This window comes from Rhea americana, unplaced genomic scaffold, assembly GCF_003343005.1.
Source record: "Rhea americana isolate MKP2758 unplaced genomic scaffold, rheAme1 scaffold_89, whole genome shotgun sequence".
In the NCBI taxonomy this organism is placed as follows: Eukaryota; Metazoa; Chordata; class Aves; order Rheiformes; family Rheidae; genus Rhea; species Rhea americana.
Genome location: NW_028187077.1, coordinates 2372593 through 2387908, shown reverse-complemented (window position 1 = coordinate 2387908; position 15316 = coordinate 2372593). Strand labels below are relative to the sequence as shown.

Sequence of the window (15316 nt, the reverse complement as noted above, 5' to 3'; positions counted from 1 at the left end):
TTGTGACAAACAAAGCATATTCAGTCTGAATCACTTTCTTATAGCCCATGATACACAGCATCTGTTGAACGTACAGTTTAATATGGCTTAGCAGACCAATTGTAGACCATTGACTAGGGTGACACAGAGCTGTAGTTATTCTGGAACTGTAATTTGGAATGGATGTCTAAAAATACCAACTCTGCCATCAGCCTTGTAGTTCTCTATAGCTCATGCCAAATTCGTCTCTTAATTTTGAATTCATTTTTAATGAATGCTAATATATTTTTTTCTGTAAACCATTTTAAACTGTTTCCCTTCACACAGGATGGGGGAGGATCCAAAATTTGTACCAAAAGAAGAAATAAAAAGAGACTGAGAGCCAAGTTCAGGTGAAAAGTAAGCAGCTGCAAGTTCATTGACGTTAAGAGCGAAACCTGCTTGTATATTTATTTGGCAAATGTAGATCAGTTAAGGCTGAGTGCAAGAGCACGCATAGATAGGTAATGGGAGAAAGATAYTCACCCACAGTATGTTGTCTCAGGCCTAAAATGCTGTGAAAACCTGGGCCTGCCCAATGGATGTTCCTTCCTCCCTTCCACAAATAGTATTTCCACATAATGCTGTTGTGATCCTGTTTGCATCCATGAATTCCTGTCTGTTTTCTACTGTACTGGTATTGTAATTCCCCTTCTCTACCAGTTTTTCCTATTTCCTTCTGTGCTGCTCTTACCCTCAGCCAGAGTGTTGAATCCTGTGTGTTTGTCTGGAGAACAGAAGATCAAGAGCTTTAGTTCAGTGGTGTCAAATCTGAGATCTGCCAAGGCAATCTGGGAAAATTAGTGAGCTGAAGATGAAATATGCAGTGGCACACACAACTTTGTCCTCACCATCTTTCCATAACATCTATACTGTGCACTGACATTTGACTTAAAATATTTTCATAAAGTTAAATCTTCATTTTTTCAATTCCAAAAACCATAAGTACTAGAAACAAATATCTAAAAGTGACCTCAAAAGAATAAATGTGCTTTGACATAGTCCTTTGTTCTTTTAAAGTAAATGAAACAATTAATCCAAGTGAAGCACTTGATCACTGGAACTGAAAGGAATTTCTTGTCTGTTGACAAATCATGAATAATAACAGAAGGGAGTGTAGAAATGAGGGAGGGATTCATGAAAGTAAATAATCTATTGKTGACAAACAAAAGCCATTTTCAGGGACTCCCGAACTAGGCAAATTTCTTCTTAAATGTTCAATTTCTATTTCGAAACAATGTTCGGTTTCTGTTTTGGCTCAGTAAGCCAAAAGTGCTACAGTGATTCCTGTAAGTTTCTGCAAAGTGCTTCGTGCACTCATTTTATTTCTGTCTTAAGAAGCTAATTATCCTCCTGTTTCAGGTAAAACTCTGTTTTTGCAGATCTTTATCTCTTTTAGTCAAAAGCATGCTCACTTACAAATGTAGCTTGAACTATCTAGGGGCAACCTGGGCTTTCTACTTCTCTGTTAAACCATGCATATTTTATTTTGTAATCCTTTTGCCATTCWCCATCATATTTTTGTTTGCTTATCCACTACATTGAATGGGTGCTTGATTCCTGAGGTAACTAGGCACCACAATAACATACAGACCAGGTGAATGCATGTTGATATCTTGATATCAATGTCTGTATGTAAACTCAGTATTATATGGTGGCATTTACACTCTTCCCACCATAGAAGAAAAATGTCTGTCTTGAAATCCTAGGATTCCAGGGGCTGATGTCCTAATTCTGAGTGTGCCCAAGTAGTTTCTAACCTACCAGCAGAAATAGATTCAGACTATGTCAGAAAGTCTCAGTATTTCAAAATACACAAGTATGTCATTTTACTGTAAAGCTTCCTAAGGCTTTTTCATTACTTTTTGAGAAATTATATCCTGCACTAATTTTGCACTAAGTGTCTCTAAAATCTTTTACACCAGACACTCATCAAATGCTGGAAGCCAAAGCTTTTGTAATTCCATTGACTTCAGTAGCTTGCATAAGGAAAGAATTTGGTTCCTTTCAGCTAACCATAATATACAGTGTTCTTTGTAGCTTCCCAGGTGTATAATTCTTCTGGCCTTCTTTCATGGGCTAAAGGAGATTAATTTTAGAAACATAGTAGATTTTAAAGATCCCAGGACATTTACTCTAGCCATTTCTTTGCCTTGCTTTGAATAAGTTTGTTATCTGGCTAACTTTCACTTGTGGGGGATTTATATCATGCACTATTAACAGTTATACCTCAGTTAAAGTATGTACAGCTGGGGAGTGTCTGCAAGCCTAATGATTTCCCAATTCCTAATTATTTCTTATTTAAATATCTGTAATAAATAATACCAAAAAAAAAGTTGAGATCAACTACAGCTGTATTCTCACTGACGATGGGAAACACAAGCTAATTCATACAAAAATAGTACCTTAAAAAGATATTTGAATAATTTTGTCCATGAAACAAAAGAAAGAAAACATCTCAGCAGCTTTAATAACATCTTGAAGTCCCTAAGTCTGTTCTTGGTTATACATATATGATTAAGCCCCATTCATCTCATGGAAACTTGAAAGGTGCACTGTTGCCTTCTCTGCTTAAAGGGTGGATGAAGACTTTGGCTCTTACCTACAGTGAACCACAAGGTATAATATGTTCTCAGAGGAGGCCTCATGGTTTTTACTAGCCAGTTAATTCTAAAGAGGTAGGTGACCAGAAATCCTTTTCCCTTATGGGTCCCTGGACTTCCTCACTGGGTGGCCTGCAGAATTGCATACGCTAAGTTATTGTTGCTTTTAATATGGTGACTTGGTTAGTGAGGATTCAGGGAAAATTTGGGATGTTGCAAGTATCCAGTTGGCCTCATAGTTAAGTATAATTGAGTTGTTCAGCAACAACAATTTTGGAGGAAAATTTTAAGAAATTAAAATAGATTTTCTTTTTAAGGTAGTATCCTCTGCCCTCAATGCAATTGATTTTAAATTGGTGAGGTTGTCCTTGCGATTCATTAAGTTGAAAACATTTTTTGTAATTATAATTTGTTTGTTTGGGGTTTTTTTCAGTTTTCTCCTCTATGGTCATCTGGCTAATTTGAGGTTCGGTTTCCCCTGAAACTGAAAGGGAGAGGGATAAAGCAGGCAAAAAAATATAAAAAGAAAGAAAGAGAAAATTATAAATTAAAAATCTCTTTTAAACTGAAAAATCAAAAATGTAAAAGACTGCAATGGGGAGAAAAAAAACAGAATAGAGTGAATCAAAAGCTTGAGAAACAGTGTGGATATTATAAATAAAACTCCCTTCTAGATTTTCTACCATTTAGGCTCAGCAAGCCACAATACTAACTCTGCGATATGGTTCAAAGATGAAAAATGTTTTAGTGTGACTTTCACTATCCCATTCAGGGCTGTGTAAGAAAGATACCAATTTCTATCTAATTCTTAGATTTATATATGTACCTTTTGACAATAAATAGATAATCAAGTGTGCACTTCATTGTTTTTTTCCAGCTTTTTCAGCCTCTTTATTTTAGAAGACCTCTGTGTATGGTTTATGCATTTAAGAGCCTTCCTACCTGCTTTCTACAAACTAGATGAAATGTATCAGTAAGTAACATAATTCTGACATAAAATTAAAATTCTTTGCAGTCAGAAATTATTGCATACATGAATTTACAGTTCTATTTAAACAAACCTATGACTATTATTAAGCCAGTACTAATAGATGGTTAACTCAACAGTTATTAACTTCTGTGTGCTAACAAACAAAAAACATTCATTTCACATTTGAACTAGGAGTATTGCTATTCATAATTAAATGTTTGTCTGCTCTAATATTGTAGCAGTAGAATAAAGAGCAGCTTTGTGCAAGCCAGGTTATTGATTAGAAGAAAATTGTACTGTGTTAAAACAGCCTTACTCAAACCACCCTTTTGCCACTGAGGAAACAGATGATTTAGTGCAAGGGCTGTCATTACAATGTTCTCAGCATCAGTGAAAATAAATAAGGTCAAATTATTTCATACACTGCAGAATATTTTCCACGGATATTCTTGTAATATTAAAATTTAAAAGACCCTTAGGCAAATACTAAAAACATGCACATTTGTGTTGTTGAAATGACACCACTCGTACTGTATGAAGAAGAGAATATTAGCCGTCCAAAACTAGTTACAAAATGGAAGTCATGGCATGTGTAGCAATGGCAATTAAACTGTATGTAATGTGACTGTAATTGAATCTGTCAAAATTCTACTGACAACAGCCAAATTCAGCCAACTTTCCTCTAACATTGCAAATACAGTGGATGCCTCATATCATATCATGATCATAGAGTCTGTTCAAAATACCTTTCACCTTTCAGAGAGTATTTTGATTCTGATCCTACATAGACTTAACAACTTGGTTACTTCTGACCATCATGAGTAATGCTATAGAGGTCAACTTAAACCTGCCCTTTTGGCATGAAAGCAGTAGAATAATATAATTTTTCTACTTTAATAGAATAATTTTAATGCTTTAATAATATATGTAAATATTTAATTTTTGTATCATCTGATCCAATTAATTCAAGTCAGAATGAAAGACAATTGGTATGTTTGCATTAATGCAAAAGAGAAGACCAGCTCAGTTATTTGAGTGCTCAATCAGAATAATTGCCCTGAAATTATAAATAGGATCAGAAGCTTTTATCTTCTGTGATACACTGTAAAATGTATACATCATAGCATATGTAAGAGATTATCTTTGAATTTTGCCTTGATTTTGAGTCTTTCCTTCCTTGACTTTTCCAGGGTGTTTTTTCCTTCATCTCTGCAGTTCATGCATAAATTCACTACATCCTCCCTACGTAATGTTCTTCACAAGAATAAAGTGAAAGGAACAGCATCTAGCAAGAAGGTACAAATTTTTAATGCCCTGTAAGGCGTGATCTTCTTCTGTTAATTATAATTAAAACTTGTTGAGCTCTTTAGATAATCCATGTAAAGGTCTTGGAAAGTGCCTGTTTTTATGAACATTATTTGCTTTCAGTGGGACTACTCATTAGGAAAGGTAAGTCTTCCCATCATCAGAGACTAATTATGACAATTGCAAAGCAGAAAGAAGTAGGATTACTTGTTATTATTGTTAATGTCTTAATCTTGCTAGTTTTCTAAGCCTAACAGCACATTTTCATGTTTCTTGCTTTTAATCCTTACTTATTAGTATTATGAACATTGTCTAACTTGGAGGGCTTTTTTCTTTTATCCATCCTTCTTTTTCATGTTTTTACCTAAATGCTACCAATTACTGTTTGGTTTTGATATTGCCTTCAGTGGGAAGCCACACTTGGTGAAGATCAAATACCTCAACAACAGTCTACTGTCCTACTCAGGGAACATAATTACTGCTAAACAGCCAGAAGTGGATTGTTARTACTGACTTTACCTAAGGGAAAAACATGGGAGTGTACAGTAACTAAGGAGGGAATATATTATTCATTTTATTTTGGAGCTAGCTAACATTGTGTTTCCAAATTTAGATGGGCTGTATTCCCTCTGTATTTGGCATTGTTTGAAAGGTCAGTGATGGAGGGATGGAAGAATAAGAGTTCTAATCTTGTAATAGTCCATACTGCATATAGTATACAAGATGTGTAATGTTAGGTTCAGCTGTAGATGTTCCATATTTATATTACATATATAAAAGTAATATATCTAAAATTAATAATATATTCTCAATACATTTGAACAAAATATATATACATATATATATATATATATACATATACATATATATATATTTCCTGTGTCTATGCAGGTCTATATCAGAAAATTTTCTTGTGATATCCCTGGTGGCTTGATGTGATAATCTGTCATAATGTAACCAAATGCAAAAGAAAAAATGTAAATACAAAATAGAAAACTTTATTTTCCTCAGCTGTTCACTATTGCTTCTAAAACTGAGTGGGCAAGTTAAAGATTCCAAGGGTTCAGCAGCCCAGGCATGAAGTAACTCCTTCTGCCTGAGGTTCTTCAGCCAACTCAGTGCTCCAGGGTAGCAGTTTGACCTGGTCAGTTTGGCTTTAGCAATATGACAAGCTGAAATTTTTTGAATATTAAAATTCCTAAAGACTCATAAAGGTCAGGCTCAGCAGGCAACTCATTTTCCCTTTGTATAATTATAGTTTGCTAATATAAACAGTACTTAATCTCTGAAACAAGACATTTTTCAACTGCCTAAGAATAGAGTACCTTGCTGTGGCCTCTCCCTAGGGCATCAGAGAATAACCTATATGTAAAAAGCAGAATGTTTTGACCACCCCTTCTTGTTGTGGTGCCTGATTAAGGTATTTGCCAACTGCACATAGGATTTTACCAACTGCAGGTTAAGATGTAGTGACCACAAGACCAACTGACATTGTAAACTGAAAAACGGGGAAATTTAATTTCTGCTTTTCCATATGTGCTCTAAGAATAAATAATCTAACCAGAAAAAAAGAAACCAAAGCAATAAAGCATGTATTTTAAATTCAAAAATAATCCATTTTCTTACACTAAYGTGTTCCAAAAAATGATACAATTTAGAAGACATTTTTGTGACCTTGTTTATTACTTGTAATATTCTAATTGCTGTTGGTTACAGTTGTAAAATATTATACAGTAGTATGTATGCTAAGACTAAGTCTACAAGACCTTATAACTAAATAGAGACAATATATGCAAAGACTGGGAAGGGAAACATGCATGTGTGAAATGGTTAGTAGAAACCATAGGAAAATAAGATGAGGATGGACCTGTCAGTCAGTCCAAGCCCCTGCATGGAAAATGGATCAGAAATAACTAGACCGTTCCTGCTAGAGCAGAATCTAATCTATTCTTTAAATAACAAAACAATCAAAAAAATACCCCCRCCCCCACAATTCCTATTAATATCTAAACTAAATCTCCATTGGTGCTCCCTTCCCCAAGAAGATACCTTGTCCTACCAATGGATAGCACAGAGACTGAGTAATAGCAGGTCCTTTTAGAACACCATTTCACGTGGTGAGAGACTTATCCTCATGTTMCATCATCTTCTGTATTCTTTTTCCTTCTCCTGGTTCCCTCTTTTCTAATCTAAACAACCTCAGTTTCATTTTTATGCCTATCACATTTCCTAAACCTTTGTTTTTGTTGCTCTTCTCTGTACCATCTTCTGATTTATGCATTCTGTATAAGCAGAATTTCATTTCTTGATGGCCAAGACAGTAAGGAAAATATTAGCATACAGCACAACATTAGTATCACTGTCTTTGTGCAAGTGAACTACTGAAAACTAGTTTCTAAGTATTTTTCTTCAAACAGCTGTATATTCCCTTTGTAGTTTAATCTTGACCATTTCTCCCAATTTCCTTTTGGGACTGTTACTTTCAACTGGCAAAGTCAAAAATTACGAAGTCAAAAAYTTCATAATACCATGCAAATTTGCATTGTAATCCTCCCACTATTCTCCAGACCATTTATGAAAGAAAGAAATTAAACTGGGTTAGCATTTGGTCTCTATAAATCTTTGTTGGCCTTTTTTTAAAAAAAAAAATCAGCTTACAGCACTGTAGGTGCCTATAAACGGATTGTAATAATTTTTCCAAATGTTTTCCCAGATAGTCAGATTAGAGTGTCTGTACTATGTTTCCTGTGCTGTCTTTTTTGCCTTCTTTTTAAAGATAAGTAAAATGTTTGATGTGCTCCAGTCTTCTGGATCTTCACTGAGCCCAAAGACATGGAAAAGAGCAAACTTAGCCAGGTCACACTGCATTCAAAGGCCAAACCAAAAATAACACAACATGTATCTCCTGATTCCAAATCCACATTATGCCATGCTAGACCCTGAAATCTGTTCAAGCAGTACTAATGTCTTTATACGTCCATCAGTGTCCTTATTATAACAATACAACMAGAGATTTTGGAGAGAGGCTATAAGCTTTGAAAAACTCAGCTGTTATATTTGGCTTACTGACAATGTCCAACATCTTGATTCAAAAGCATGAGGTTAGGCAAGCATTGTGATCAGTTCACGCTTTTAAGAGAACTGCCTTACTGCCTCTGGCGTTCAGCCATGCTACTCTCTAACCAGTCGGCCACGTCAGCGTCTCAGACGCGATTGCAGCTCAGTAAGAGGCCAGATCACAGGGAGTTATGCTGGAGCACACAGCAAACGTGCATTCCAGTGACAACAAGAGTGCCAGCTTGTTTGTGACCACATTAAAAAAAGGACTCCAGAGTAGAGAAATGAGAGAAGACGTCTGAGCTCTGAGGAAGGAAGCACTGTTGTAAAGAGCAGAAAAAGAGCATGATTTTAGTGAGGGACCTCAGTGATTATTCTTTTACTGGAATCAGGAAGCCTTTCTGTAATTAAGTGAAAAGCTTGTAATGTTCACATACCCATCTCTTTAGGAATTCCTGGAATATTTTTTTTTAACATGCAGACGCATGGCTTCTGTTGGCCAGTGGTAAGAGACTGTCCATGGTTTATTTTTTCATTGGGGACTTCTACACCACACAAGCCTTCTGTTTGACCTTTACATTTTCTTCAGAAGTGAAGAAATTGAAGCCTCCAGAAATACAGAATATGGCACAGCTGCTCTGGAGAAAACCTAAACTGCTATTGAGCACAAGAAGTAGTAAACATCTGGGGATCATTTGAAACTGTAGCTGCTCATTCACTATGGAAGACATGAAAGAAGCAGTTAATGTTTCTTTTCTTGGTAGGGGATTGATCTTTATCACCACTTTCTCTAAACTGTATTAATAACAATCACCAGGGACAGGAGAGATATGCATATTTAAAAGGCAGGAGTAGTTGCCCCAGGTCACAGAAGTGAGGGAGGAATTTGACTTGTTTTTGTCCAGATTCAGGAAAATCTTTTGTYTGAAGTAATTTTTGTGCAGAGTTTGACTGAAGCTTTCAGGGATACATACAAATAAATCAAATTAACACAACAACAAGAGGAAAGAAAAATCCCTCTTGTGAGGCCTCCAAAATAAGTTTTTTTTCTCTTGTGCACTGAAAGGACTATAATTCAGATTTTTTGCACCACCTTTAAAATTTTTATTTCAGATGCAACTTTATAGGAAGGAAATACTTGTTTTCTTTGAATGTTTGGGCTAGTATTTTACTATAGCAGGTGACTGAGGCTGCTTCCAGTCTGTGTAGCTAATAGTTTCCATAGCACCCTAAGGACTGCCCTGCAGCCAGCCAATATGCATTGTTTTGTTTGGGTAGAAACTAAGTGAAGAAGGAGAGGAAAAGGGATGGTATTCTGCAGCCAGACCTGGGGAGATAGCTTGAGTCTACTGGTATTAAATCTCACTGTGAGGATACTTCTTTCCTGTGTGATGGTGATCCTCCCCCAGTGATGTGAAGAATGGTTGGAGAAGTGATATTATTTATTGACAACAGTATGGACATAGGCCTCTCACAGGCTTTGCATGCAGGAGGCATTTTGAAATGCTGTCCTCTCTTTTGTTGAGGAACARGGCCTGGAATCTGTGAAGGGGGACTTTGGAGCCCTCACTCCTGTCTTCTCCGAGCAAGTCTAAATCTTTCTCTCTCAGTCCCCGCTGAGCAAAATGAATGCAAAGGGGTGGCATACAGTTCCCTCACAGCTGTTCCTTCTGTTGAATTCCTGCAAATAGTGCAGAGCAAGCTGGCTCAGGAATATCTGCCCATCTGCAGTATCTTCCTTCTGTAAGAGGGAACTAGAGCTTCTAGAAATCTAGAATCTCACTAGGCTACATTTCTGCCAGTCTTAAATGAGTTGGTTTTCTTGGTTGGAGATTTCTGAGGACCAAGTACAACCATAAAACATTTTTGAGCTCAGAACGCAGCTATGACTGTAAATGCCTGATAGCACCTGCTCTCCCAACTGTGAGACGCCAAGGATGGCAAAGTCTAGCTCCCTTCCTGAGCTCAAGGAGCAATGAAAGCTGAGCCATCCCTCAGAGTCAAGATCTTGCTCCAGTGAGATGCAGCTGTTCTTCACTTCCAGAAGCTCCTGTCTTCCTCTTTCAGCTCTCAGAAGATTCACAATGTCCCTCCCTCTTTATTCTTTCCTCCCTCCCTTCCCACAGCGCAAGATGAAGCTTTCCTAGTTCTTTCAATACAGAGCCAYAAGATCCAAGAGAAAGAGATTTTGGGGATCTTTTACTTTTTCTAAAAGTATATATGAAAATTTGGTTTTATGCTGTTAAATTTTTACTGAGAATTTAAATGAATGGGAAGTGTGAGATATTGCTTTTTTCTGATATAGTGGAGCAATGCAAGCGCTAGTGAAAATTTACAATAAAACTTCCTCTATCTGAAAATGGAGATTCAAATTGGGAGATGGAGATTGAATTTCCATCTCAGCAGTCTAACAAAACCTATAGGTCTTTGTTTTCCTTGGGGTGTTCTCATGTGAAAGCTTTTCTTTCTTTAACCTTGAGAATGTGGTAATGCCCAGATATAAAAAGCAGTGCAAGATATTAATGAGGTAAGAGACTTTATAAACTTTTTTCCCAGTTCAGTAGGAAGATTCCAAAGCAGCATACTTGAGCCTTGCTGCTAACTGTTACACATATTAATGTAGGTAACTTGGTTAAGTCTTCCCACAGTGCTTTGAAAGGTGCCACACCTACCTTCTGTGTATAATACATTAGTTTGTTTCCTTGTTCACAGATTTTTGAGGAGTAGAACTACAAAAGCATTCCTTCCCATTGCACAAAAGCAAAGCCTACACATCATTTTTTATTCTTTCCAAATGGGATATTTCTTTGCTACACCTGGAAAGAATGCCAACATTCTAGCTGATAAAAACTGGATTTCAGTGAAGTCAGAAGGGAATGTGAAATCACTGAAGGAAGAAACCCTACATAAACCTAACAGCACAAACTAAGCAAAGGTTCTTGTCTGTCACAGACTAATTGACTAGGATCAACTGTTGCACGTATCACATCTCTCCCTGCTATTCAGAGAATCTTGAGTAAAACAAATTTGTGCCAGAAATAACATATACTTATATATCTGTACATAGATCACAGTGTGGCTTACTCCCTACACACCTCCTCAATTTGCAAGTATTGCCAATGATTTAAGAAGGAAATGCATGCATCTACACTAACGTAAACAGTGTTTGTAAAGTTAGACACCATGCTCATTCATCTTTATTGGGTCACATGTCAGTAAGGGTTTTGTTAAGTGCTCTATTATTTTGAAAGTCAGTTTAATGACTGCATACTGTAAAAGTTAAAGCAATTATATGTAATGCATAATGAACAATATCGCTTCCAAATGTTTGCATGCAACATTTGGAAGTCATGCATGTCAGACTTTAGTTGAAAAAAAAATGAACCCCTCAAGGTTACAGTTTGCTCTTTAGAAGATCCACATGTTGTAACCTCAGAAACTCAAAATATCAGCTGGTTTCTATGCATGATCAGAGCAGTGGAATCTACACCATAAGCTGCCCTTTATTTTCTTGAATATGTCTGGAGCAGTGATCAGATGTGCACTTCTGCTAAATACGGTCAGTATCTGATTTACCTACAAATCTGAATTCATACATTTTTCTTGCAGCATTTCTCATTCTGACATTATTTTTGTCAACGACAAATATGCAAACAAGGAAAAGCCTTTTCTAAAATTCATATATGGTTGATATTCTTATATTACTATTGGCAAAAAATGATACCATTTACAGACACCAAATGAGATCAAGGACYATTGTACTCACATATTGGAAAAGATGGTCTCATATTAAATATTTAAAATCTAAGTATTCTGGACAAATAAAAGAAATGTCTTTAAACCTTTCTAGAAAGAAGAGTAGAAGTGATTGGTCATGATTACCAAGGACATCTTGTCTTAGAAGAACCTCTCAAAAAGGCCAGGCACTCTCTTTCCAGCCCTTCAGCATAGATTTCCACCTCCCACTCATCTTTCCTGTCCTATTTTCTGTATACCTGCTTCCACTGATCTTACTCTCTGCTGGTACCCACTTTACCATACAGAACATTTATCTTCCTCATCATCAGAACTGTAAATTTAAGTTGCCATAGTATACTGAACTCTAGCCATTCTGGAACTGCTTACCTGTCCCTTCCGGCTCACGTTTTCCACAGGAAGTAGCATACAGGAAAGAGATAAGGCTAGAAGCAAGGTAAAGCTAAAAGCAAGGATAGTAGCTGCCTCAACTGTCCAGCTTTGAAACGTTTGTATTCAGGATTCACCACTCTGAATGCAATCATCACTCAGTTCAGTCAAAGAAAGAATTTTGAATAAAAATTATTAAACATAAAAAGGAACAGTGGGAAGGCCCAGCTGGACTACTCCAGCATCTTCTGGCTGGACTTCTCTGAACTCCTTCTTGGAAGAGGAAGCTGTTTATGTGGGAAATAATAAGGCTTCTGGCCCTGAAGTTTTGAATCCTAATTGAAATGCATTGATCATGATTTTGCTGAGTACTGCAAGGTTCCCTGAAAAAGGGATTTGGGGTTTCTTTTTGTGCCTACGGAGATGTTGTATTCTTGTGTGCTGCGGCAAATCAGCTTGCTGCAAACTTTGCAACTAATCAGTTTAGCTTCATGTATGTTGCTTAGGAATACGTAATTTAGGTGAATAGACCAACAAATAATGAGACTAAGCATTTGACTATCACATTTGGAAACAAAACATTTTATATATTTAAACAAAATTCTATATACAGGACTTCATTAGAACATTATAATGTATATATTAATATATACAATTTTAAGTAAAGCTGCCTAACAAGGCAAGCAAATGCTGAAAGAGCTTTTATTTTACTTCTTTGCTTACAGTGTGGTTGGTATAAACTACTTTTGTTAGTTTAATAACGAGGGTGGGAAGAGGCCAAGCACTGGGAGATTAATTTAAAAACTAGCTCAGAAGAATTAGTCACAGGAGAGTAACTTCAGGGTGTCTGGCACATATCAGCATTTTATTTCATTGTAACCAAAATATTGCACATGGATTCATAAAACACATTTGTTGGGATTCCTTTTAAGTTTTACAGTTTGTTCTTTCTTTTAAAACCTGCGGTAGGTCAGAATTAATGGAAGTAATTTCCTTTGCTAATGACCTCAAATATACTCATTTTAGAACTGTAGTAGAGGCCTTTTAAAGAAAGGGTAGGAGGATCTTCTTGARTTATCAATATAATGCATGAAATAACACTTCTAAGTGTCTACATTAGTATTAAAAACTGCTTAAACCTCAACAAGTATGTTTAAAACACTGCAAAATGTATTTAGTGTTCATAGGTGAAACATTATACATTTATATGGAGAAACTCTTTGTACAATGATACAAACATCCATCTGAATCTTATGTGAGATTATGAAAGATACAGTGGCTAGAGGAATATAGCAGAAACTTAATCACAATTTTTGTATTAGTTGTCACTCATATTTTGCTAGTAAATCTCTCTCCCTGTTGACAGAGAGGAAGAAATATCATAATCCACTTTTAAGCAATATTTTTTGGTTGCATAAGCTGGTTGCTTGCTTTCTGTATTTTGAAGTGTGCAGCAGGGTAATATAAAAATTTGTCAATGTTCTTGGCATGAACTGAATGGGTAATTTTGGGGGCTGTATCTCTGGGTAAAGCATGCGTACCCTTGGACAACTGGAAGGCATTTTCAGAGCACAAAGTTACTTTACTGGGGTCCTATGTCCATTTAAGTCACAAATTTAAGTAATTTACAGAGAAGTTAGGTGTATTTTTCTTTCTTTTTTTTTTTTTTTTTAATATTTAGGGCATGTCATCATTGCTAACAGGATTCAGACTAAGAGCCAGTAAATTCCACAGACCTATAGGCCAGAAGTAGATCAGGCACAAAAATACAATCGCATTTCTCTTGAATGAGCCTGCACATTTAGTTCATCTTTATGCTATCTTTATGCTTTTAGATATTCTTTTTTTTAAAAAAAAAAATGAGTCTGTGGAGTGAGGCTATGCCAGAACAGTATTTTGTATTGCCTGGCTACAGCAATTTTGAGCTTGTATTAGGTGGAGTTCCATGGAGTTCAYTCCATGAAGTGGAGTTTCTTATTTGGTCCATGACTTAAGAGGGAAGAATTGCGTGGGGAGGCTACCCAGGTAATGGACATTTATTCATCATCCATTTGGACATTATTGCATGGATTATTTATCTTCAGTGATAGAGAAGATACAAAATTCCGGGTACAGCTGACCTGTTAGCAGCAGCACTTCTGCTAGCTCAGCAGGCCAGACAACATGATTTCAAGGCTAATATTCAGGCCACCCTGTTAAAGCAATCTCTGATGAGAAGAGGTGAGAATGGGCCACCACAGACTGCTTAATTCAAGCAGACTATGTCATAAATTAGAAGTCAAAATAAGCATTTTTCTCCTAGTCAGGAGAGTCTCGGTGTGATAGGTGTACTGTGGCGATGAAAATGCTGTATATTTCAACACTGTAGTCTCCCTTTTCCCTCACCCCAAATGGCAGCTTCAGATTTCATCAAGGCCACATCAACACTTCATCTTTCTGAGAAAGATTAATAGTGTGCCATAAAGTTTCCTGTGTGTCTGCCTCTATCTGAGGCGCCTTTAAAACCTTATCTTCTCAGCAGGACTTTTTTTTTAAACAACAGTAAGGGTTTGCCCCCCTGACCTCAGCCAGGCTCTTTCCACAGTCAGAGCAGCTTGTTTTCTGCGTGGGTGTAGAACCTCACTTCAGAGGTGGCTGCTTTTTAATTATTTTGGTAGTTTGTGAAGGGAAGAACTAGATAAGGGTAAGGTGTACAGTGAGATCTCTTTCAGAAGTGATGACAGGTAAGTAAACTCTTTGCTCTATGATTRAAGGCAATCACAGGCTTTAACATGAACTGATGTCCACATGAGTGGACATTTATGAAAAAAATCCATCCCAGCACCATTGGGTTATTTGAGTATAAACAGGAAGAAAACACATCTCCCTTTCTTTTCCTCCTTTTTTCTTCCATAGGGTTTTCTACTTAAACATGGTAGAAAAGAAATGTTTCACCTCCATTTTCCAAGTGTGGAGGTGTCAATAGACTCTTTCCCTGCTGTAGATGTTAAAAGCATGGAAATACTGTTTCTGCTTTGTATCTATAACATTTTCATTTCTGGCATGTGCACAAAGACTTGGTCTGTTTATTTTAAGGTACAGGCCTGTTTACATAGTTCCACTAGAACTTAGTTTAATGATATGCCTTTTTGATTCATCTGCAAAACAAAACATCTTTTTTATGTGTTTGTACAAATGACTTTAAATGATTGGAAAGTGAAATGTCATGTAAATTCTTTTTTGCCTTTTTTTTTTGGGG

General features: G+C 36.5%; 1 long non-coding RNA gene across 1 annotated transcript in view; it reads left to right on the top strand.

Annotated features, from left to right (window-relative positions):
- The window catches only part of LOC146584896 (uncharacterized), a 148635-nt gene that overhangs the window by 64592 nt on the left and 68727 nt on the right, over window positions 1–15316 (top strand). The window contains exons 6-8 of the long non-coding RNA XR_014898107.1: window positions 307–378; window positions 3499–3594; window positions 4782–4887. This is a non-coding gene — a long non-coding RNA (uncharacterized LOC146584896). The remainder of the gene's footprint in view (window positions 1–306; window positions 379–3498; window positions 3595–4781; window positions 4888–15316) is intronic.